Raw genomic sequence first — 23,906 nt, forward strand, 5'->3', positions numbered from 1 at the left:
TCGTCTTCATCGACTCCACTCTTGGTTATCTCATCCCTTTACTCGTGCGAGCTTATCTTGTGTTACTTCCTTTGCTCGCTTGTTTACTTATTGTTGTTGCATCATATAGGTTGCTCACCTAGTTGCATATCTAGACAACCTACTTGGTTGCAAAGTTTAAATTGGTAAAGAAAAGCTAAAATTTGTTAGTTGCCTATTCACCCCTCCCCTCTAGTCAACTATATCGATCCTTTCAATTGGTATCAGAGCGTCATCTCTTTTTAAGGACTTTGCCATCCGAAGAGTATGGTTGACACCGTAGATGGTGAGGAGGAGCACCCCCGGTGTGATTCCGTCCTCATCTACGGCTGATGGGGGAACCTCGGTCTCACGTGAGGAACTCAATGTGGCCTTGGACACATTTAAAACCTCCATGACGGCCGAGGTCAAAGGCGTGCCTAAAGATTTTCTTGATGGTCTTAAATTATCCACCGCACCATTGGAAGTGGTTGATCCCACTAACAAGGTGACGGTTGCTAACTCCGACAAGGGGGAATCTTCTAGTGACAAAGTTCCTTTGTCTAGTGGTAAAAGTGGAAATGGCATCTTTGCCCATGTGGAACCTCCACTTACCTATGGATGACCAATTCCCTCCACACATTTAAATCATGTCGGTTCACCTTCTAAGATTGTGAAAAATGAGGATTTTGATGCTTGGGTATATCGCTTTAAACGCCATTTAAATCATGTGAATACTAACCTTTGGAGAATCATTGAGAAAGGTTTCTATCCGCATGACCCAAGCAACTTCACCCCAAGAGAAGCCACAGATCATCAATTCAACAAGAGTGCTCTCTTCATCATCCAAGATGCTATCCCTCCCGAAGATATTGCGCATCTTCGACCATTCACCGTGGCAAAGGAAGCATGGTACCATGTTGTTTCCCTTTACAAGGGAAGCGCAAGCATTCAATGCTCCAACTATGAAGTGGTGCAAGATGAAGCCGATGAATTTGCTATGAATGAAGGTGAAGAACCTCGTGAGCTCTACCGGAGACTAACCACACTTGCGGTCTCACTCCGAGATCATGGGAGCAAGGATACAAATGACAATTGGATCAAGCGGAAATTTCTCAAAGCCATGATGCCTTACCATAAGGCCATGTCCTCCGTCATCCGTCAAAGGTCGGACTTCCATACCTTGTCCTCAAGCGAAGTGTTGGATGAGTTTGTGGCAATGAGTATCTTGGACAAGACCACCGACAATGCGGTATTGTCTTCTCAAAGAGCCAAGAAGCCCAATCTTTCTTTGAAGGCCAAGGCTAGTGTGGAAGAAGAGGAGGAAGAGGAAGAAGAGAAGAGCAACCCCGAGGATACAAAATATGATTATCATGAGCACATGGCTCTCGCTTCAAGAGAATTTCGGAGCGACAAGAACTCAAGGCCCAACTTCAACAAGAGCAACTCAAGTGGCGTCAAGGGCAAGCAATGTGTAAGGACTTGCTACAATTGCGGCAATGTGAGCCACTTTGTTGCGGAGTGCCCCTATGAGAAGAGGGAAGACAATGGTGGCAAACTCATCCGGAAGGACAAGGCAAAGTCTTTCCCCAACAAGAACCACTTCACCAAGAAAGCTCCTCCCAAGGGATTGGTGGCACAAGAAGAGTACAATGAGGATGATGATGATGAAGATGGCGAGATGGTTGCCATGGCCTCTGTGGCCATTGTGACAACACCCCGGGCGTCCCTCTTCGACTCACCCAATGAGAACATCACCGCCAAGTGCCTCATGGCTAAAGCCACCAACAAGGTAACCCCCAACATCAAAACTACCATCATTACTCATCCTTCTTTGACAGATTGAATTGATGAAAGTGGGGGTCCAACATGGAGGAAAATGATTTTGAGTCTTTTATGAGTAAGCTTAAGGGTAAATCCAAGAAGCACTTCGTTGCTCTCTTGGAACAACTTGGTGAAGCCAATTACATGATCGAGGCTCACGAAGACACCATCCCTAAGATGGAGGGGCATAGTCGTGACTATGCCGATAAGATATCGGATCTCTCTAATGCTCTTGAGGAAGAGCGTGGTCATCGCTTGGCTCTTGAGGAGTCACAAAATGATGACCACGCTAAATTAAAGAATGATCTTGATCATGCTCTTGCTGTGTTTCGTGTGCTAAATTCCAAGAAGGCCAAACTTGGTGTTGATCTTGCTAGACTCAAGGAGGAGTTTGATATCCTTTACAAGGCTCACAAGGCCTTGAAGAGTACTCACGCTAATCTTAAAGAGTCTCATGATCAACTGGCTAACCAAGGAGAAAGCCACTTTTCCTTATATGGTTTTAATTGATAATGCAAATGCTACTAACTCTTGTTGTGAGCATGTGCATCTTGTTGAGGAGAATGCAAAGTTGAAGGAGAAACTTGAGAAAGGCCTTGTGTCGTGCATACAAGGTGAGAAGAACCTCAACGATCTTTTGAGCAATCAAAAGGAAGTTGTGGCCACGGAAGGGATTGGGTTTGCACCCAAGTCCAAGAACAAGAAGAAGAATGACAAGGCCAAATGACCTCCTCCTCTCATGCAAACTTTTGTCAAAGAGGGAGAGGGTGCCTCTAATAAGAAGAAGAACAATGTGAAGGGTGGTGGTGTCAAGAAGGGCAATGCCACCCCTTCCAACAACGCGGGCGACTTAAACCCTTCCTATGTGTTATGCCGTGCTAGTGATGGGCATGTTTATGCTAAATTTGTTGGTTCTTCTTATGAGTACATTGAATGGTCTATTTGGGTTCCTAAGACCCTTGTCACTAACATCAAAGGACCCATTACAAAATGGGTACCTAAAACCAAGCATTGATCTCTTGTAGGTGTTTGCTTCCGGTAGGGGATCATGATTGCTCGATAGTGGAGCCACTAATCATATGACCGGAAGCAAGGACTTGGTGGTGGACGTACACAAGATTCCATCTATGCCCACCAATGTCGAGTGGGGTGATTCCTCGTCCTCTAAGGTATTGGGACTTGGCAAGGTTGTCATTTCTCATGATCTCACGATCGAGAAGGTCATGCTTGTTGAGTCCCTTGCATACAATTTACTTTCCGTTCGTCAACTTGCACTCATGGGCTTTGCCACTTTCTTTGATATTGATACCGTGGCCCTCTTGTGGATCAAGACTCTTAAAGTTGCCTTTGTTGGGCATTTCGAGAACAGTCTCTATGTGATTAAATTTTCGTAGCGACCCACTAAGACCGCGACATGCCTAATGGCTAAATTTGACGTGGGATGCCTTTGGCATCGCCGTTTAGCCCATGTCAATATGAGATCTTTGGAAAGTCTTCTCAAGGGGGACCATGTCCATGGACTAACAAATTTTAGTTTTGCTAAAGATTGTGCTTGCAGTGCTTGTATCGAAGGAAAGCTACATGAAAAGGATCACCCTCCCATGACTATCATTTACTCGAAGAGGCCTTTGGAGCTCCTTCACTTGGATCTCTTTGGGCCTCCCTCCTTTGATAGTCTTGGGGGTAGAAAGTATTGCTTGGTGATTGTGGATGACTATTGAAGATACACTTCGTTGTACTTCTTCAAGAGGAAGAGTGAGACCCACCAAACCGTCATTGACTTTGCAAATGAAGCTCAACGTCAACACAATGCAAAGATCTTGACAATAAGAAGTGACAACAGCACTGAGTTCAAGAACTACACCTTGGATGTGTTTCTTAGTGATGAGGGGATCACACATCAATATTCTGCACCTTACACCCCTCAACAAAATGGCGTAGCGGAGAGGAAGAACCAGACATTGATGGATGCAGCAAGAACCATGATGGCGGAGTTCAAGTCTCCATACAACTTTTGGGCCGAAGCCATCAACACCGCGTGTCATCCATCCAATCGGCTCTACCTCTACAGAGGCTTGAACAAGACTCCAAATGAGATACTCACCGGTAACAAGCCCAACCTCAAGTACTTCCGGGTGTTCGGGTGTAAGTGTTTCATTCTCAAGAAAGGTGTTCGTTTGTCTAAATTTGAGGCTAGAGCTCATGAGGGCATATTTGTTGGTTATGCTACAAACTCTCATGCTTACCGTGTCCTCAGTAAGTCCACGGGACTTATTGAGGAGATGTGTAACATGGAGTTTGATGAGAATAATGGCTCCCAAGTGGAGCAAAGTGGTACTTGTGATGTAGGTGATGAATTCCTCCCCAAGCCGTTGAGGAACCCCTTGTGGCTGAAGGAGAAGGACAATGTTCTAATCAAGTGGAACCATCACCAACCCAAGACCCACACGCTTCCGAAGAACGAAGTGAAGGCCCTCAACCTCATGAACAAGACCAAGGGCAAGATCAACCTCAAGATGGCGTTGAACCACCAAGTGATGCCCAAGGTCAAGTTATCCCCTCCGAGCAAGTTCAAGATCAAGAACAAGCTCAAGACGACGCTCAAGATGATCAAGTAACCGCTCCTCATCTCTCTCCTAAGGAGGAATTGGAGCGTTGTGCCGCCAAGATTGCATCCAAGCTATCTACCAAGGGTCATCTCATGACAAATGTGCTTGGAAGCATACGAAAGGGGGTAAGAACTCGTAGAAAATTGGCAAACTATTGTGAACATCACGCGTTTGTCTTTTGTGTTGAACCCCAAAAGGTCTATGAGGCGCTAAAAGATCCAGATTTGCTTAATGCCATGCATGAAGAACTCAACAACTTCGAGCACAACAAGGTGTGGAGATTGGTGCCAAGGCCAACGGGGAACCATAATGTCATTGGAACCAAGTGGATATTTAAGAACAAGTAAGATGCTCATGGAATTATTGTCCGCAACAAGGCTCGCTTGGTAGCTCAAGGCTACTCCCAAGTCGAGGGTATCGACTACGGCGAAACCTTTTCTCCCGTTGCTCGTCTTGAATCTATTCGTTTGTTGATTTCTTATGCTTCTCATCATAACTTCAAGTTGCAACAAATGGATGTGAAGAGTGCTTTTCTTAATGGTCCTATTAATGAGTTGGTGTATGTCAAACAACCCCCCGGGTTTGAGGATCCCTATTTCCTCGATCATGTGTACCAACTCGATAAGGCACTCTATGGCCTTAAACAAACCCCACGTGCATGGTATGACCACCTTACCGAGTTGTTGCAAGATCGTGGGTTTGAAATTGGGAAAATCGACCCCACTCTTTTTACCAAGAAGGTCAAAGGGGAGTTGTTTGTGTACCAACTATATGTTGATGACATTATCTTTGGTTCTCCTAACAAAGCTTTCAATGAGGAATTTGCCGCTCTCATGACCTCGAAGTTCAAGATGAACATGATGGGAGAGTTGAAGTTCTTTCTCGGGTTCGAAATCAAGCAACGAAGAGCAGGAACCTTCATCAACCAAGCCAAATACACTCAAGACATTCTCAAGAGATTCAAGCTAAGTGAAGTCAAGCTGGCTTCCACTCCAATGCCCGTCAAATGCCAACTTGACATAGATTCCAATGGTAAAGCGGTGGATCAAAAGGCACATCGCTCCATGATTGGCTCCTTGCTTTACCTTTGTGCATCTAGACCGGATATCATGTTGAGTGTGGGAATTTGTGAACGGTTTAAAGCCGCACCTAAGGAAAGTCACTTTGTGGCGGTCAAGCGGATCTTTCGATATTTGGCTCATACCCCTAACTTTGGCTTATGGTACCCAAGAGGAGAAAACTTCAACCTTGTAGGCTATTCGGACTCTGATTGGGCGAGAGACAAAGTGGATAGGAAGTCAACTTCCGGAGTGTGCCAATTCCTTGCTTGCTCTTTGGTGAGTTGGTCTTCCAAGAAGCAAAGTTGTGTGTCTCTCTCGTCCACCGAAGCGGAGTATGTGGCCGCCGGTAGTTGTTGCGCATAACTTCTATGGATGAGGCAAACTTTAAAGGATTACGGTGTCATTTATGACAAAGTGCCTCTTTGGTGTGACAATGAAAGTGCCATCAAAGAGCTCTCTCAACCCGGTGCAACACTTCAAGACGAAGCATATTGAGATTCGGTATCACTTCATCCAGGATCATATTACGCGAGGGGAGATCGAGCTCAACTATGTCAACACTCATGATAACCTTGCAGATATCTTCACGAAGCCTTTGCATGAAGCAAGATTTCGCGTGTTAAGGCATGAGCTAAATATCATTGATTTGAGCAATGTTGCTTGAACCCTTGCACACCCCACCATACTCAACTTGCTATCTTGTTTAGGTGTAGGCATGGACATGGGGGGAGTGTTGTTCTCTCGATGAACTCTTCCTCCCCCCATTATGCATAAATTTATCAACTCTTTCACATTAGCCATTTGTGATGGTACTTGTGCTTCAAAGACGAGTTTTGGTCATGGGCCCAAGGATAATTCTTTGCGGTGCCATACCAATTGACTCAAACATAGGTGGCTTCGGCCACCGCCCTCTCCTTGGAGAGGTTGTGTCTCGCGGTTGGTGTTTGTTGTCATTTGTCCTCCCTTCTTCGTGCCGAGCTTGTGTTTGAGTTTCCTCGTGTGTTAGCTCTTTGGTGTGTCCGTTCGCTTGATGGTTGCATTGCAAAGGCCCCTTTCTTCTCTGTTTTTGAAACTTGCATTTTCTATGGCCCATGGTACTACCGCGGCTTGCCATGGTACTACCGCAGGAGCTGCGCACGGTACTACTGCACCCAGCACGACAGTAATTTTTTACTGCTGCTGGAGGAGCGGTACTACTGCCCATAGTGCGGTACTTCAGCCCGGGCGGTACTACCGCGATGACACGCGGTACTACCATGCAATCGCGAGCGCATGGGTGCTAAGAGCAGGCAGGGGGAGTTCCAACTCCCCCATACCCATTCAACTCTTTTTCCCCACGTTGTCTCTCTCTCTCCTACCCAAGAACGGCGCTGGAGAACCTCGCCGGATCTCCGTCTCCGGCCGCTCTCCTCGCATTCCGTCCGGTGGGATCGTTCCCCACCACTTCCTCTTGCCATGGAACAAGGTTTCTCCCCAAATCTCTCTCTGTTTGGTTCGTTCTTTTGTTTCTAGGTTTTTGGGGAGATGCATGTTGTTCTTGAGATTTTAGGCCAAATCTTTGCAAGAGTAGGATGTAGGAGAGTAGTAATGCGTAGAATTGGTACTTGGTATGTTGCCCCTTGGTAGATTTGATCAACCGTAGTACTGATCTATTCTCACGGTTGTGCTCAGATCCGTTTGTGGTTCGGATCTGGCCCCGTGCGGTACTACCGCATCACCCTTGAGGTACTACCGCTCGTACGGTACTACCGCTCCTCAGGAGTGGTACTACCGCGCGAGGCGCGGCACTAAAATTTTACTTCCGCTCCAAGGCGTGGTACTACCGTGCCATCCTAGCGTGGTACTACCATGACTAGGGGCGGTACTAAAATTTTAGTTCCGCACATACATGCGGTACTACCGTTGGTGTCAAATCTCTCAAGTGGCGATTACACATTGCTAGTTCTACTTGTTTCACTTGTTTTGTTGTGGTCGTTGCATTGATCCTTCTCGCTTCTCTTGCTTTTTGTGTTTTTGTATCTTAGGTGGTGGCTCCGGTGCCCCTGCACGCCGTTCCAATCCCAGCTGTGACACGGGATCCAAGCGTTTGTGCAACCAAGATGAAGCTCCAGAGGGCTCCAATGCCCCCCAACGCAGGACCAAGACCGCCGCCACCAAGAACAAGGAGCCCGCCATGGGCATGGATGAGATACCACTTGCTGAGTTTATCTCTCGTAGGAAGATCAACCCCTATGTGAATCCCCGTGCAAACTTTAGAGGCAATGACTTGTTCTGGACCAAGCAGCAGAATCTTATCTATCTGGATGTGATCAAGGCCAAGCAAAACATCTATGTGGACGTGCACTGGATTGACATGAATCATATGAGACAGGATAAGCACTGTGCCTATTTTGGTGAGGCTTTGGATCTGGTGGAGCAGTTTGGCATTGAGGATGTGATCTCTTTCCACCTGGACTATGACCCTGAGATTGTGCCTAGTTCTTTGCTTCGGTCCACTTCCATCCTGTTGAGGAACGGGCCATGACCTGGATGACCAATGGACAGCAACTGACTGCTACATGGAAGGACTTCATGGATTTGCTTCATGTTCCTGATGAGGGGCTCAACACTCCCGTTGGTGTACGCCCTCATGCCAATTCCGAGTCAGCCAACAAGAACAAGCTTCAGGCCTACTATGTTGAGAAGTTGCTTCCCAGTGGCAAGAAGGCGTGGGTGCTGAACTCATTCCTTGACAACATGTATCCACTACAAAAAAAGACACATCCGTGACATTTTGGGCCGAACGAAAATTTATTATGTCATACTTATGACACTTCTATGATGATAATTGTGACAAAACCCGGTATCATCATAGATGTGGTGGGCTCCTACTTCTATGACAAAAAATCATGATAGAAAATGGGCTTTTCGTCCTGGGCGGGCCGGAGACGCAGCTGCATGACATTCTTTGGGACGTCCATGACAGAAAAAACCATGGTAGAAGCGAGGGCGAGGAAAATATCGGGGTGTTCCCGGTTACGGTGGGTGGTCGGGGCCGAGCGATGCACGCGCGTGGGTGCAAGGCATTGGGCTCTAACTGAACCCGAGCGAGGCGTGCGCCTACTGAATCCAAGCGATTGCACTGCAGGCTACGCGTTACTGAACCCGAGCGATCGATCGATGGTTGTTAACTGAACCCGATCGAGCGATTCCTTAGCTACTGCTGCTAACTGAAGCCGATCGATGCTACCTCTGGATGAACAGTGAGCATTGCTGGGGGGTTTGGATGAATAGTTCCTGGTGGGGGTGGATGAACAGGACCCCGTGGTGTTACCTCTGGATGAACAGGACCCCGATCGATCGAGCCGGTTGGGGCTAGATGAACAGGACCCCGTGGAGGGCTGGATGAACAGGACCACCCTGTGGAGGGCTGGATGAACAATAGACGGTGGAGGGCTGGATGAATAGTAGCCTGTGGAGGGGTGGTTCAACAGGAGCCCGTGGAGAGGGCTGGTTGAACAGTAGCCGATGGAGTAGCGCGCGTTGGAGGCTGGATGAACAGTCGTAGGTGGAGGCTGGAGGAGGTCGACGGTGGATGAACAGTAGCCCGTGGAGTCTCGTTTTGCGGTACGCCACACCCCTCCCAATGAACAAGACCCCCGTTTCGACCGTAGCGCTCCAACACAAGTCCGTTTCCTCCATTTTGCGGTACACCACACCCGTCTCGATGAACAGGACCCCGGTTTCGACAATAGGAGGTCTGTTTCCTCCATTTTGTGGTACGCCAGACCCCTCCCAATGAACAGGATCCCATTTCGATCGTGGCCGGTCAAACAAAAGGTCGTTTCCTCCGTTCTGTGGTACGCCAGGCCTCGTTTCCATCGGTTGTTTCGTCCAAGCCGGTTGGCTCCCACGCGTTCCGTTGCCTCCCGATGAACACGACGCATTCTGTTGCCTCCCCATGAACACGACGATGACGCTATTGTTTTTTTTGCGGGCGACGACGACGTAGTTTCTCCATTCCAACCCAGCCATGTACACGAGCCCTAGACGTACGTATGCGCGAGTAGGCATTCGAGACCCCGCCCGTATGTACATACGTGGCCATATTTTCTTTCTTGCACACTGGCCGCTATATGTACGTGTACATGCTACATGCGCGCCTCTACTACGACACGTGTGCGCTCTACATCGACCAGTATGTACGTACACGTTCGCGACCAGAATGACAACGCTACGTACGCTTCGATCAGGTGGGTCCCGATTGTCAGGCACTTCCTTGCGTGCGAAGATATAACTGGTGGGTCCCAGCAGTCAGGGGGGCGAATAGTTTTTTTTGCCCGGACGTACTTCCTTGCGTGCGAAGATGTAGCTGGTGGGTCCCATCAGATAGGGGGGAAACATTTTTTTCACAAAATACGGTGGCCCGTCCGGTGGGTCCCCGCTGTCAGGTGCAGGAATAATAATTTTGCGCATAATAAGGAGGCACTTCCTTGCGGCTTCTGTGGACCCAGCTGTCATCCTCTCCACGTACAGTACTCTTTCGATGGAAGTCGGTCGTTGACCACATTGACCACTCCGCGCCGAGAGCACCAAGGCGATGGACAACGACGAGGCCTAGGAAGGGGATGACACGGAGCCAGTGAAGATGTGGCAGTGGATGCCCACGTAGAGAGGAGTACGAGGGTCACTGGTTCGGCTGCGGTGTGAGGCTGCCGTCGTCGCAGAATAACAGGGGGTGTGGGTGAGTAGAGGGATAGCCTGGCCAGTGGTGGGAGTAGTAGGGGGCAGTGACTCCTCCGCGGCATCACAGCCGGCCACGGGAGGCAGGAGCACGTGACACGACCGGCGTTGGTTTGGGCGGCTGGAGCAAGAAGACCAGAGGTTGAAGAAGCACTACGGCCGTTGGATGGACATCGTACGATCGCTGGAGCTAGAATCGTTCATACATTGACTAAGTTCACAAAGCCCTCCATCCCCGTCAACTTAGTAGGCCCACAAGTCAGCCTCCCACTGTGGTGGGTCCCAGCTGGCAAGGGGTATTCATTTTTTGTGCGCAATAAGAAGGCACTTCCTTGCGTGCGAAGATATAGTTGGTGGGTCCGACCTGCCAGCGGAGGGAACGATTTTTTCGTGAAATACAGAGGCCCATCCAACGGCTCCCAGATGTCAGGTGGAGGAATCATTATTTTGTGCATAATAAGGAGGCATTTCCTTGTGTGCGGCCATGGACCCAGCTGTCAGCCTCTCCACGTACAGTCCACTTCCGATGGATGTCGTTCATTGACCACGTTGACCACGCCGCACCGAGAGCACCAGGGCGGTGGACGACGGAGAGGCCTATGAAGGGAACGACACGGAGCCGGGGAAGACACGGCAGTGGCTACCCACGCGGTTGAGAGTACGAGGGTTGACTGGTTCGGCTGCTGTCGCCGGAAAATAACAGGAGGTGTGGGTGAGTAGAGGGATAGACAGGCCAGGGATGCGAGTATATGATGGGGCCGTGAGGCCTGCCCGGCAGCATAGCCGGCCACGGGAGGCGGCAGCAGGCGGTTCCGACGGCGCTGGTTTGGGCGGCTGGGGCAGGAAGATCGGAGACTGAAGAAGCACGATTGCCGTTAGATTGACATCTAACGGTCTGACGCTGGTAGAGTCAATTGTTGACTAAGTTTCTTTTTTGAGAAACCTTCTGTATGCATGAACTTAGTAGGCCCACAAGTCAGCCTCCAAATCTGTGGCAGACAACATAGAGCCCATTTTCTATTTTTTAATAATTTGCAGCCCATTTGCTAATTCTTAAGTAATTTATTACATCCCATTTTCTGTCCAGGACCACGATGAAAAAGTTCAACCTTATTTTGCATATTTCGGTGGAGTCCAAACTTTTGTAATCCCGAAATGATAAACATTTTTTAAGAACTTATTGATTTGCCAAAAAAATTGTTTTGTTTTTGTAAGCAAATAAGACGTGGGACAATTGAGTTGGTTTAAGGGAAAACCAGTGGTAAAAAAATCAGCGCTGGGAGGGAAAACAACAACAAAAATAAGGATGTAAATATGAAAAGGGAATTTTATGTATTTTCAATATAATGATACGTGTATATGAACTAGTAAATCTATAGGTAGAGATTAGAAAACGGATGTAGGACATGCGTTTCAAGAAGAAAATAGAACTGGGTTGTGTGTTTGATTCGGTAAAAAAAACTGCCTGCGGATGTTGTAAGACAAATTATAACTAACGCTAGCGGGCCAGAGGCCAGTAGATACTTGCTGGATCTTTGTGCCCCGTTGTCGTCATGGGTTGGGCCTGTTAAAAACAAAACCAAGCCTGGGCAGTTTACAGCCTAGTTGAAACTTGCTCGACCTGAAAAACAATATATGTTCTCAATAAACGAGAGAATTATGCAAGCACAGACTGATAACTGGAATGCAGCGGGGATATTGTTTTTTCATCGTGATAATAAGTGCATGCACTTGTTTCGAAAAATTTGGAGAACTAGGAATACAAACGGCGGGTGCTTATGCTACCCATCAAATAAAAATCAGGTGCCTGAAAATTAGTTTCGAAACAAATGATTCAGCTTTATATCCACGTCGACCCTCGGCATGATGGTTGGAAGCAAATGCCAAGTTCATACCAAAAGATCGTTAACAACAATACCAACTTGTGGACGACAAGGTAGTACAAGTACCAATACCAAACTAACTTGTGTTCGTCTGGTAGAAAATCTTGCAGAGAACCAGCTCCCTCTCCTTCTCTTGCTCCAGGTCACCAAGGTGGTACTGGTGCATCACCTAGTTGGTCCTCTGCTGGTCGAAGTTCTTGTTGGTGTGCAGCACCAGAACCTTTTTGCTGCCCGTCTGCTGGCGGTTGACCATCACCGGCAAGGGTATTGCCGATGTTGTGCCACATCGCGTGCATGCCGCACTCCGACTGTATCTTGCGACGCGTCCACGTGCCCCTTTTGAACGCCCTAGAATTGCGCTGGAAGAAATGCTTGCTTAGGCCACTCAGTGTGATACCTGTAGTATTGTCGAATATAGGTTTTAGTGTATGTAGTTGGCATTTTCATAACATATTTGGCATGTTGCAGTCACTTGTTTCAGTTTTTATTAACTATCAAATTGTAATTGCTTCACCAGGTCTGCGTCTAAAAAGAAAAATAGAGCTATAAACAAAGGAATATGTTTGTGCAAGTAGACGGCCGGTCGGTGTCTTACCTGAAAGTTTCTCAGGATGGGTGTAGCATATGCCGTGCTCGCTGTCGATGGTTGGTATGAACAAATTGATGAGACGGTGAGATCTCGCGCTGTTAGCACTCACTTTGGTCTCAAGGTGCTCGATCAGCTCCTGATCAATGGGATCGAACTTGACGCCAGCCGACAGCACCGGCCAATCCTTCTTCGACTTGCATCGGTTAATTCCAGTTATATGGTACTCAATGTATGATCAATCGACTGTTTTAAGTGAATGATGAAAGATTTCGACAGATAAGTGGTACTCCAAATCTGAAGTCCAGAATACCCAAACACGCCGCCGGGGTTCTTGTGTCACCTCACGCGCAGCGTGTTGTCACGTCAATTCAATGTGTGGACATGATGAATAATTTGACCGACGTATACTAGTACTGCTACTCTACTATTTACTAGTCGTATTTAGTGTCACATTTTAACCATAGGTTTAACTAACAAGAACACACTTGAAGCCTAATTGATATATTTATAGCATCTCCATCATCATTATCAGTACATTCTGCGCAGGTGAGTTAGGATGCACTTGATCCCAGAAAGATATCTATCCTTCAAACCAGAGGAGTGCTTCAAACTAACAACAGTACATAAGATCCAACAAAAGAGGGTCGTGCTACAGCAGTAGAATAAATGGCTCAGCCTAGATATCAGTACGAATCAAGTTGTGCATATTTGCTGTTGGCATGAACCACATCGCCGCATGTCGGGTTTGCAAAAGCCATCCATCGCATGGAAGCTTGATGCCTTTAAGACACTGAAGATTATCTGGAAACAAGCTGTGTCGACGAATCTCTGGATATGGTGATTCATGAAACCCATGGTATGATGTGTAAACACAGTCCCCCCTGGCGAATGGAAGTTGCATAGCACGGTAATCATCGTCGGTGATATGATCGATGATTGGTTGGATGATCAGATAATTTATCCCGAGGAACATGGAGTGGTTACCGATCCTGTAAACCCGCCTCCAGTTGAATACGCCTGGCCCAACGGAGCTGGGATCTTTCTCGAACACGAAGCAGCCATAGCCATCAATGTCACGAATGCCCCAGGCAATGTACTGCATGTGGTTTGATGTAAAGGTTTGGTCAATTTGGTACGTGCGAATGAGCATCAAATGACCGCCGTCAACTAAATGAGCGATAAACCACCACCCATCGGCTAGTATGATTCCAGGTCCTGGAATTATGAAGGCCAGCGCATTTGCGTCTGCTGCAACAATTCAAATTGGAGACCAAAAGGACAAAAATAAACAATCATGTTTAGAGTATGTGTGGAATTAAAATTATTATAACAGTGACACATATCATAGACAGAGAATTCCAATGTCGTGGTCATAATCATACCCCAAGTTAAAAAGATAAGCCAATGGATTTCATATTCTAGCAATATGTCATGGTTCAAACATCATGTAACAATGAGAGGAAAAAAACTTTGACAGAGCCTACTCATATTCTACCATAGCACTTACTACTACTGTTCTCATATCAACTCTAAGCAATAACATGCATTGTTATAAAATCTTAGAAATGAGAGTAGCATATAGCAATCATGATGTTATGCTCATAATATCTATTCTAACAATCATTAGATGTCAATTGTTCTCATATCAACTCTAACAATAACATGTGCGGTCATAAAAATCTAGGAAACAAGAGGAACATATAGCAATGATTTGGTTATAGACATACTATCTATTCTAAATTTGTAACAATGAACAGGCAATCGTATTCATAAGGTAAGGATGAGATGAGATAAAGTAATTACACGACAATAGATTCCACCAGTATAGGCAGCCAATCTATGCGTCGACCACGTAAACGATGCCATCATGCACTATAGCATCAGACAGAAATGTTGCCTCAACAGGATTGATGATGAGCCATAACCATGTATGGCGACTGGATTCCAGATAGACTAATCCCATGTTGAACAAGGCAATGAGCTTGTAATCCATGTAGTCTTCTGATGGTGTGGGCACTTCGCAGATTACAACTTTCAGCAAACAGAGGTCGAGCCAAAAGCTTGACGCGTCTCGTGCGTAGTAGGCAGGAGTGTCCGACGGGCCACGAGGCTCGATGGCGGTGGTATCCAACGATGGAAGGGTGATCTCTCGCTGGGTGTAGATATCCACGAGACACCATGGACACGGCTTGGTGGATGAGGACGATCCAGTTGGCCTTCATGCCCGCCCAGTAGTGGCTGCGCATGAAGGACAGGTGGACGGGTAGTGGTAGCATGTCGAGGGGCACCACGACAACCTTCGTAGGATCGTCAAGTCGGTGTCTGGGCCACCAGCGAGGATCGGGCATCAGCAAGCAGGGTGTCTTGAAAAGAGCCGGCCGGTTGTGGACGAGTAGACGGTACAAAGACACCAAGCATGCGGTCATACGGATGGTGCTGAGTAGGTCCATACGATTACAGATCTGCTCCAAGAGAACATCGGGTAGGGAATTCCAATCGCGGCTCTGCTTGTCAGTCGGTTCTGCCATTGGGGTTTTCGGTGCCTGCGACCCAGCGGGGAAGTGGATTTGGGCGGGCGAGCGAAGAAGCTTCTCCTCATGTGGCCGAGCAGTGAGCGGGGGGATATGGTACATGCGAGCTACCAAGGAAGATAGCGCGGGCGGGCGAGTAGTGAGCGGGGGGAAATGGTGTGCGGCCGACGATGGGGAAGAGAGGAGGAAGAAGAAGAGAGGAGGAAGAAGAGTGGAAGACGGGGAATAAAGTGCATTAAATCTCAATTCTACTACTACTACTACCAGGATATACCGTCCTTCGGAGTGTAAATAGTTACACCGATGACGTGTGGGTCTACCACAAGAGGGCCCATATGTCAGTTAATGGAGGATAGAAGCGTGCTCTACTGGCAAACATGATGTAAGTACTGGGTAAGGCTGATTTAGTAACACCAACATGCTGGTTCAGCTTATTAATTAAGTGTCCCATCTGCTGCAGCGTGTATTGTCACTTCACTGTGAACACTAGTTGAATAGTTCTCTCTAATCGAGATGGGGAATAATGGATCGTGAAAAGTTCCTTTCTACACTATCCCTATGCCTCTACGCTCACTTCACTCATTTTGCTCCGTACGTAGTCACTTGTTGAAATCTCTAGAAAGACAAATACTCCGTATTTGGGAACAGAGGGAGTATCACCATATGGATGGAACAGAGGAAGCATGAAATATGAACATGTCAATGGGAGGGAGTAAGCCCAATGCATGCATGCAACATGCAACACTCACACGTACACATGGACGCACACAACACTCACGCACCCATGCGACACATAGCACACGACGCAACACACACGCTCACGCTCAAGTGCTCAACCTACTCCCTACGTCCGTGAAAGATGTACATTTAGAGATTTACACATTGACCAGGGCATAATTAACGCCCAAAAGTAGCAGACTTATGTGTGCATGCGACCATTGAGAGAAGGAGATTAAATGAAGGTCGTTGCATGCTACAATTAAGGATAGACATGTAGCCTATACCTAGACCACAAGTTGGTGCATTAGTCAATCAATATCGATTTAGATTAAAGGGTAAATGCATTGGAAGTGTAGATGTACTACACTCTTTGTTTTTTAGCCGATGTACACTCTTTGTTGGAAGACCGAGGGAGTACACGTGCATGCACTCACATACACAGCCAGGGTGGTTCGCGCACAAGGGTTGGACTCCTATCGCGCCTGCGTAAAGTTTTGTTTAACTGATTTCTTTGCTTTGCCAACTGACAGGTGGGACCCAGAAACCAGGTGACAATTTAACCAGTCAACAAAGTGTCAAGTCGACTATGTGGCCGGTTAATAGGGTGCAATACGGTGCTCTACGATGAGCTAGTGATCGTATAATCACCGCAAAACTATATATAGTGACCGTAAAGAGCGTATTGTTACATACGTTGACCGCGAGTGTATTTTTCTTGTTTCAAATTAAGCCATATTAACCGGAAAGGATGCAGTATGGACTAGTACTAGTACTGCTTTGATGTGTCCCGTCAACTCGCCGAACGAGGAGAAGCTTGCTTACTACGCCTCTCCCTCGCCCACGCGCGCGGTGGTTCGCAGGACAAGGAGAGGGTTTTGACTACAAAACCTCTCCCTCTCCCTCACCCTCGCCCTCGCGGTGGACGTGCAATAGTTCAATCGGTGTCAGATTGCTAGAAGCATATTGTACTGTAGTATCATCATTGTTGTACCTGCTGAAGAGGCGAAGAGCCAAGTGCAAGGTTCACACGAGTACAAACTGATCAACCTCCCGAAGAGGCAAAGAGCCAAGCACAAGGTTTTATTGGAGTTGTCGTCCTAGTAGGAGTGTACTACAACTATAGCGAACGATGCTACTGTATGATGTCGCCACGTCACGTATATCCAAAGCCGTGCCACCTTTTTTTTCTCAAAGAGCATGTTGGAGCCCGTGCAACAACCACACAAGTTACACGTACACATAACGCATTTACTAGTAATAAATTCTAAAGGACAAATGCCAGTATGCCACACAAGTTCCTCTCCAATTCATGTGATAAATTTGTGCACGACTAGTCTACATATATTCACAGCGCTACCGTTCACAATTTACCATACTCCACTTACATGTTATAGATGGGCTGCATGTCCTCCTCTAGGTTCCAGTCCCAGGTGTTCTTCATGGATGGCACGATCCATAGCGGTGGGCAACAGGAATCATTGTCGCAGCTTTCTAGTCCGGTTCCACATGATGGAGACTCATCCAAGCTGAAGCGGCATAAATCAGGGATAGCGTGTCCTAGCATGTCGTTCATCCAGCAGTGCGCACTAAAGACACAACCATGCTTCATGAACAGTAGGCCTTCCGTGTTGTGCACGGAAGGTGGCATCCGCTTCATAATGGTGTAGTTGTCCCCAATGAAAAGCGAGTACTCTCCAAGAGTGTTCCTCGGCACCCACGTAGCATCACGGGGGTCGAACTCAGCGCCGTTCATCTGGTACATGCGACATCTCAGATCTGGACACATGGTGACGTACATAGTCAAGGTCCATGCATAATAATGTTGTGCTCAAATATGGCAGTCAGTAATACTGTGCAGTAAATAGTACTACTCCGGTATAGAGGAAGTAAAATAACTGGCTTATTATATATAGCCACTCTTGGCTACATGGATGAGATAGTAAGACATGGAAAAACAAAAATGGTGGCAGCTAGTGGGTTCAAGTCTTCAAGGGCCTAGCTAGCTATACGCATCCTCCAAGGTAAAAATTACTCCTACTAGTACGTTAGTAGAGTACTAGTACAACAATGAAAGAGAAGGCGAGAGGGTTAAAAAATGGAATACCTGGGTAGATGGTGACGGTCCGATCGTGGTAGATTGTGTGACTGTGTTGCACATCAGTGCCACTAAGGGAGTCCTGGATTAGGGGGTCTCCGGACAGCCGGACTATATCCTTTGGCCGGATTGTTGGACTATAAAGATACAAGATTGAAGACTTCGTCCCGTGTCCGTATGGGACTCTACTTGGCGTGGAAGGCTAGCTAGGCAATGGGGATATGTATATCTCCTCCTTTGTAACCGACCTGGTGTAACCCTAGCCCCCTCCGGTGTCTATATAAACCGGAGGGTTTAGGTCCATAGGACAACATACAATCATACCATAGGATAGCTTCTAGGGTTTAGCCTCTTTGATCTCGTGGTAGATCAACTCTTGTAAAACTCATATTATCAAGAACAATCAAGCAGGACGTAGGGTATTACCTCAAGAGGGCCTGAACCTGGGTAAACAACGTGTCCCCTGCCTCCTGTTACCATCCGCATTAGACGCACAGTTCGGGACCCCCTACCCGAGATCCGCCGGTTTTGACACCGACATTGGTGCTTTCATTGAGAGTTCCACTGTGCCATCACCATAGGGCCTGATGGCTCCTTCGATCATCGGTAACGATGTGGTCCAGGGTGAGGTTTTCCTCCCTGGACAGATCTTCGTATTCGGTGGCTTTGCACTGCGGGCCAATTCGCTTGGCCATCTGGAGCAGATCGAGAGCTACGCCCCTAGCCATCAGGTTAGATTTGGAAACTTGAACTACACGACCGACATCCGCGGAGACTTGATCTTCGACGGATTCGAGCCCATGTCGGACGTGCCACATAGTCGTCACGAGCATGATGTAACTCTGTCGTTGGACAATGTTTGGGAGATCGCATCCGCAACTACTCCGGCCATCAATCCGGAGCAAGTCACGCCGTCCGAGAGCGGAGGGATGGACCCCGCCATGGAGGCCGCACTCTGGCGATAGAGCCGGATACTAACTTCACCCCTTACGAGAGTCGTGTCGCCGAACCACTGGATTCATCTCCGGCCATGGACTTCGAGCCGCTCACATCCATGCCCGTCGAGTCCGACTGGGTGCCGATCATGGAGTTCACCTCCGCGGATATCTTTTAGCACTCACCTTTCGGAGATGTGCTAAATTCATTAAGGTCTCTCTCCCTGTTAGGAGAACCTTGGCTGAACTATGTCCGGCTAGAATGGGATGCGAACGACGAAGAAATTCGCTGCCCACCCACCACCCACTTAGTAGCCACTGTCGACGACTTAACCGACATGCTCGACTTCGACTCCGAAGACTTCGACAGTATGGACGACGAAGCCGGAGACGAACAGGAACCACCGCCCTCAGGGCGCTGGACCGCCACCTCATCATATGATATATATACATGGTAGACAACCCCAAAGAAGGCAATGGCGACGAGATAGCGGAGGATGACCCCTCCAAGAAGCAACCCAAGCGTCAACGTCAGCGGCGCCGCTCTAAGTCCCACCACAGCAAGAGCAGTGATACTGGCACAGGAGATAATAACACTCAGGATAGTGCCGAAGACAACAACAATCCCCTCCAGCACGATGTAGAGCTGAAGGATGAACAAGCTAGCCCTCCAGAGCAGGCAGCAGATGGAGAACCGGAGGAGGACAATTACATGCCTCTCTCCGAAGACGAGGCGAGCCTGGGCGACGACGAGTTTATCGTGCCTGAGGACCCCGTCGAGCAAGAGCGCTTCAAGCGACGGCTTATGGCCACGGCAAATAGCCTGAAGAATAAGCAGCAACAGCTTCAGGCTAATCAAGACTTGCTAGCAGACAGGTGGACCGAAGTCCTTGTGGCCGAGGAGCATGAACTCGAGTGCCCGTCCAAGAGTTACCCAAAACGCAGGTTGCTACCTCACCTTGAGGAGGAAGCATTGAATCCTCATTCACCAGTGTATGATGCGGCTGACTGGCCACTACACGGCCGAGCCAGAGAGGCATTTCAGACCGCACCCTGTCGCCACTCAGTCAAAAATACTAAGGCCTGGGGCAACTGCTATGTCTTGAGCTTGCGTTGGTTTTCCCCGAAGAGGAAGGGATGATGCAGTAGAGTAGCGTAAGTATTTCCCTCAGTTTTTGAGAACCTAGGTATCCATCCAGTAGGAGCCCACACTCAAGTCCCTCGTACCTGCACAAAGCGATAGCTACTCGCAACCAACACGATTAGGGGTTGTCAAGCCCTTCACGGTCACTTACGAGAGTGAGATCTGATAGATAGAATTTTTTGGTATTTTTTATATAAAGATGCAAAGTAAAAAGTAAAAGCAAAGTAAATAGCAAAACAATATAAAAGTGATGGAGATTGATATGATGAGAATAGACCCGGGGGCCATAGGTTTCACTAGTGGCTTCTCTCAAGAGCATAAGTATTCTACGATGGGTGAACAAATTACTGTTGAGCAATTGATAGAATTGTGCATAATTATGAGAATATCTAGGCATGATCATGTATATAGGCATCACGTCCGTGACAAGTAGATCGAAATGATTCTGCATCTACTACTATTACTCCATTCATCGACCGCTATCCAGCATGCATCTAGAGTATTAAGTTAAAAACAGAGTAACGCCTTAAGAAAGATGACATGATGTAGAGAGATAAATTCATGCAATATGAAATAAACCCCATCTTGTTAACCTCGATGGCAACGATACAATATGTGCCTTGCTGCCCCTTCTGTCACTGGGTAAGGACACCGCAAGATCGAACCCAAAGCTAAGCACTTCTCCCATGGCAAGAACTACCAATCTAGTTGGCCAAACCAAACGGATAATTCGAAGAGACTTGCAAAGATAACCAATCATGCATAAAAGAATTCAGAGAAGATTCAAATATTATTCATAGATAGACTTGATCATAAACCCACAATTCATCAGTCTCAACAAACACACCGCAAAAAGAAGATTACATCAAATAGATCACCACGAGAGAGGGGGAGAACTTTGTATTGAGATTCAAAGAGAGAGAAGAAGCCATCTAGCTACTAACTATGGACCCGAAGGTTTGAGGTAAACTACTCATACTTCATCGGAGGGGCTAGGATGAAGTAGAAGCCCTCCGTGATGACGGCCCTCTTCCGCCGGAGCTCCGGAACAGGCCCCAAGATGGGATCTCATGGATACAGAAAGTTGCAGCGGTGGAATTAGGTTTTTGGCTCCTATTCCGATCGTTTGGGGGGTACGTGTGTATATATAGGAGGAAGGAGTACGTCGGTGGAGCACCAAGGGGCCCTGGAGGCAGGGGCGCGCCCTAGGGGGGGCGCCCCCCACCCTCGTGACCACCTCTTTGATCCCTTGCAATAGGGTCCAAGTCTCCTGGATCACGTTCGGTGGGAAAATCACGTTTCCGAAGATTTTATTCTGTTTGGACTCCGTTTGATATTCTGTTTATCCGAAACACTGAAATAGGCAAAAAACAGCAATTCTGGGTTGGGCCTCCGGTTAATAGGTTAGTCCCAAAAATAATGTAAAAGTGGAAAATAAAGCCCAATATAGTCCAAAACAGTAGATAATATAGCATGGAGCAATCAAAAATTATAGATACGTTGGAGACGTATCAGGCATCCCCAAGCTTAATTCCTGCTCGTCCTCGAGTAGGTAAATGATAAAAAGAGAATTTTTGATGCGGAGTGCTACTTGGCATAATTTCAATGCAAATCTTCTTAATTGTGGTATGAATATTCAGATTAGAAAGATTCAAGACAAAAGTTTATATTGACATAGAAAATAATAATACTTCAAGCATACTAACAAAGCAATTATGTCTTCTCAAAATAACATGGCCAAAGAAAGTTATCCCTACAAAATAATATAGTCTGGCTATGCTCCATCTTCTCCACACAAAGTATTTAAATCATCCACAACCCCGATGACAAGCCAAGCAATTGTTTCATACTCTAACTTTTTCAAAACTTTTTCAATCTTCACGCAATACATGAGTGTGAGCCATGGATATAGCACTATAGGTGGAATAGAATGGTGGTTGTGGAGAAGACAAAAAAAGGAGAAGATAGTCTCACATCAACTAGGCGTATTAATGGGCTATGGAGATACCCACCAATAAATATCAATGTGAGTGAGTAGGGATTGCCATGCAACGGATGCACTAGAGCTATAAGTATATGAAAGCTCAAAAAGAAACTAAGTGGGTGTGCATCCAACTTGCTTGCTCATGAAGACCTAGGGAAATTTGAGGAAGCCCATCATTGGAATATACAAGCCAAGTTCTATAATGAAAGATTCCCACTAGTATATGAAAGTGATAACATGAGAGACTCTCTACTATGAAGATCATGGTGCTACTTTGAAGCACAAGTGTGGTAAAAGGATAGTAACATTGTCCCTTCTCTCTTTTTCTCTCATTTTTTATTTGGGCCTTTTCTCTTTTTTTATGGCCTTTCTTTTTTTTATTTGGGCTTGTTTGGCCTCTTTTTTTAATTTTTTTTATTTTTCGTCCGGAGTCTCCTCCCGAATTGTGGGGGAATCATAGTCTCCATCATTCTTTCCTCACTAGGACAATGCTCTAATAATGATGATCATCACACTTCTATTTTTCTTACAACTCAACAATTACAACTCGATGCTTAGAACAAGATATGACTCTATATGAATGCCTCCGGCGGTGTACCGGGATATGCAATGAATCAAGAGTGACTAGTATGAAAATTATGAACGGTGGCTTTTCCACAAATACTATGTCAACTACATGATCATGCTAAGCAATATGGCAATTATGGATGTGTCATGATGAACTAGATGATGGAAAGTTGCATGGCAATATATCTCGGAATGGCTATGGAAATGCCATAATAGGTAGGTATGGTGGCTGTTTTGAGGAAGGTATATGGTAGGTGTATGATACCGGTGAAAGTTGTGCGGTATTAGAGAGGCTAGCAAGGGTGGAAGGGTGTGAGTGCGTATAATCCATGGACTCAACATTAGTCATAAAGAACTCATATACTTATTGCAAAAATTTAGAAGTTGTCAAAGCAAAGTATTACGCGCATGCTCCTAGGGGGATAGATTGGTAGGAAAAGACCATCGCTCGTCCCCGGCCGCCACTCATAAGGAAGACAAACAATAAATAAATTATGCTCCGACTTCATCACATAACGGTTCACCATACGTGCATGCTACGGGAATCACAAACTTCAACACAAGTATTCTTTAAATTCACAACTACTCAACTAGCATGACTTTAATATTATCACCTCCATATCTCAAAACAATTATCATGCTTCAATCTTTTCTTAGTATTCAACACACTCAAAATAAAGTTTCACAAATCTAGAATACCAAGCATATTATTATTAGGCAAATTACCATGCTATTAAGAGACTCTCAAAATAATTTAAGTGAAGCATGAGAGATTAATAGTTTCTTTAAAACAAATCCACCATTGTGCTCTAAAAGATCTAAGTGAAGCACATAGAGCAAAATTATCTAGCTCAAAAGATATAAGTGAAGCACACAGAGCAAAATTATCTAGCTCAAAAGATATAAGTGAAGCACATAGAGTATTCTATCAAATTTTAATTCATGTATGGCTCTCTCAAAAGGTGTGTACAGCAAGGATGATTGTGGTATACTAGCAAACAAAGACACAAATAATACAAGACGCTCCAAGCAAAACACATATCATGTTGGTGAATAAAAATATAGCTCCAAGTAAATTACCGATGGAAGTGGACGAAAAGAGGGGATGCCTTCTGGGGCATCCCCAAGCTTTAGATTTTTGGTGTCCTTGGATTATCTTGGGGGTGCCATGAGCATCCCCAAGCTTAGGCTCTTGCCACTTCTAGTTCCATGATCCATCAAAAGAATTCACCCAAAACTTGAAAA

The sequence above is a fragment of the Triticum urartu genome, chromosome 5A (assembly GCF_056163025.1).
Source record: "Triticum urartu cultivar PI428250 chromosome 5A, HENAU_Tu73, whole genome shotgun sequence".
Classification (NCBI taxonomy): domain Eukaryota; kingdom Viridiplantae; phylum Streptophyta; class Magnoliopsida; order Poales; family Poaceae; genus Triticum; species Triticum urartu.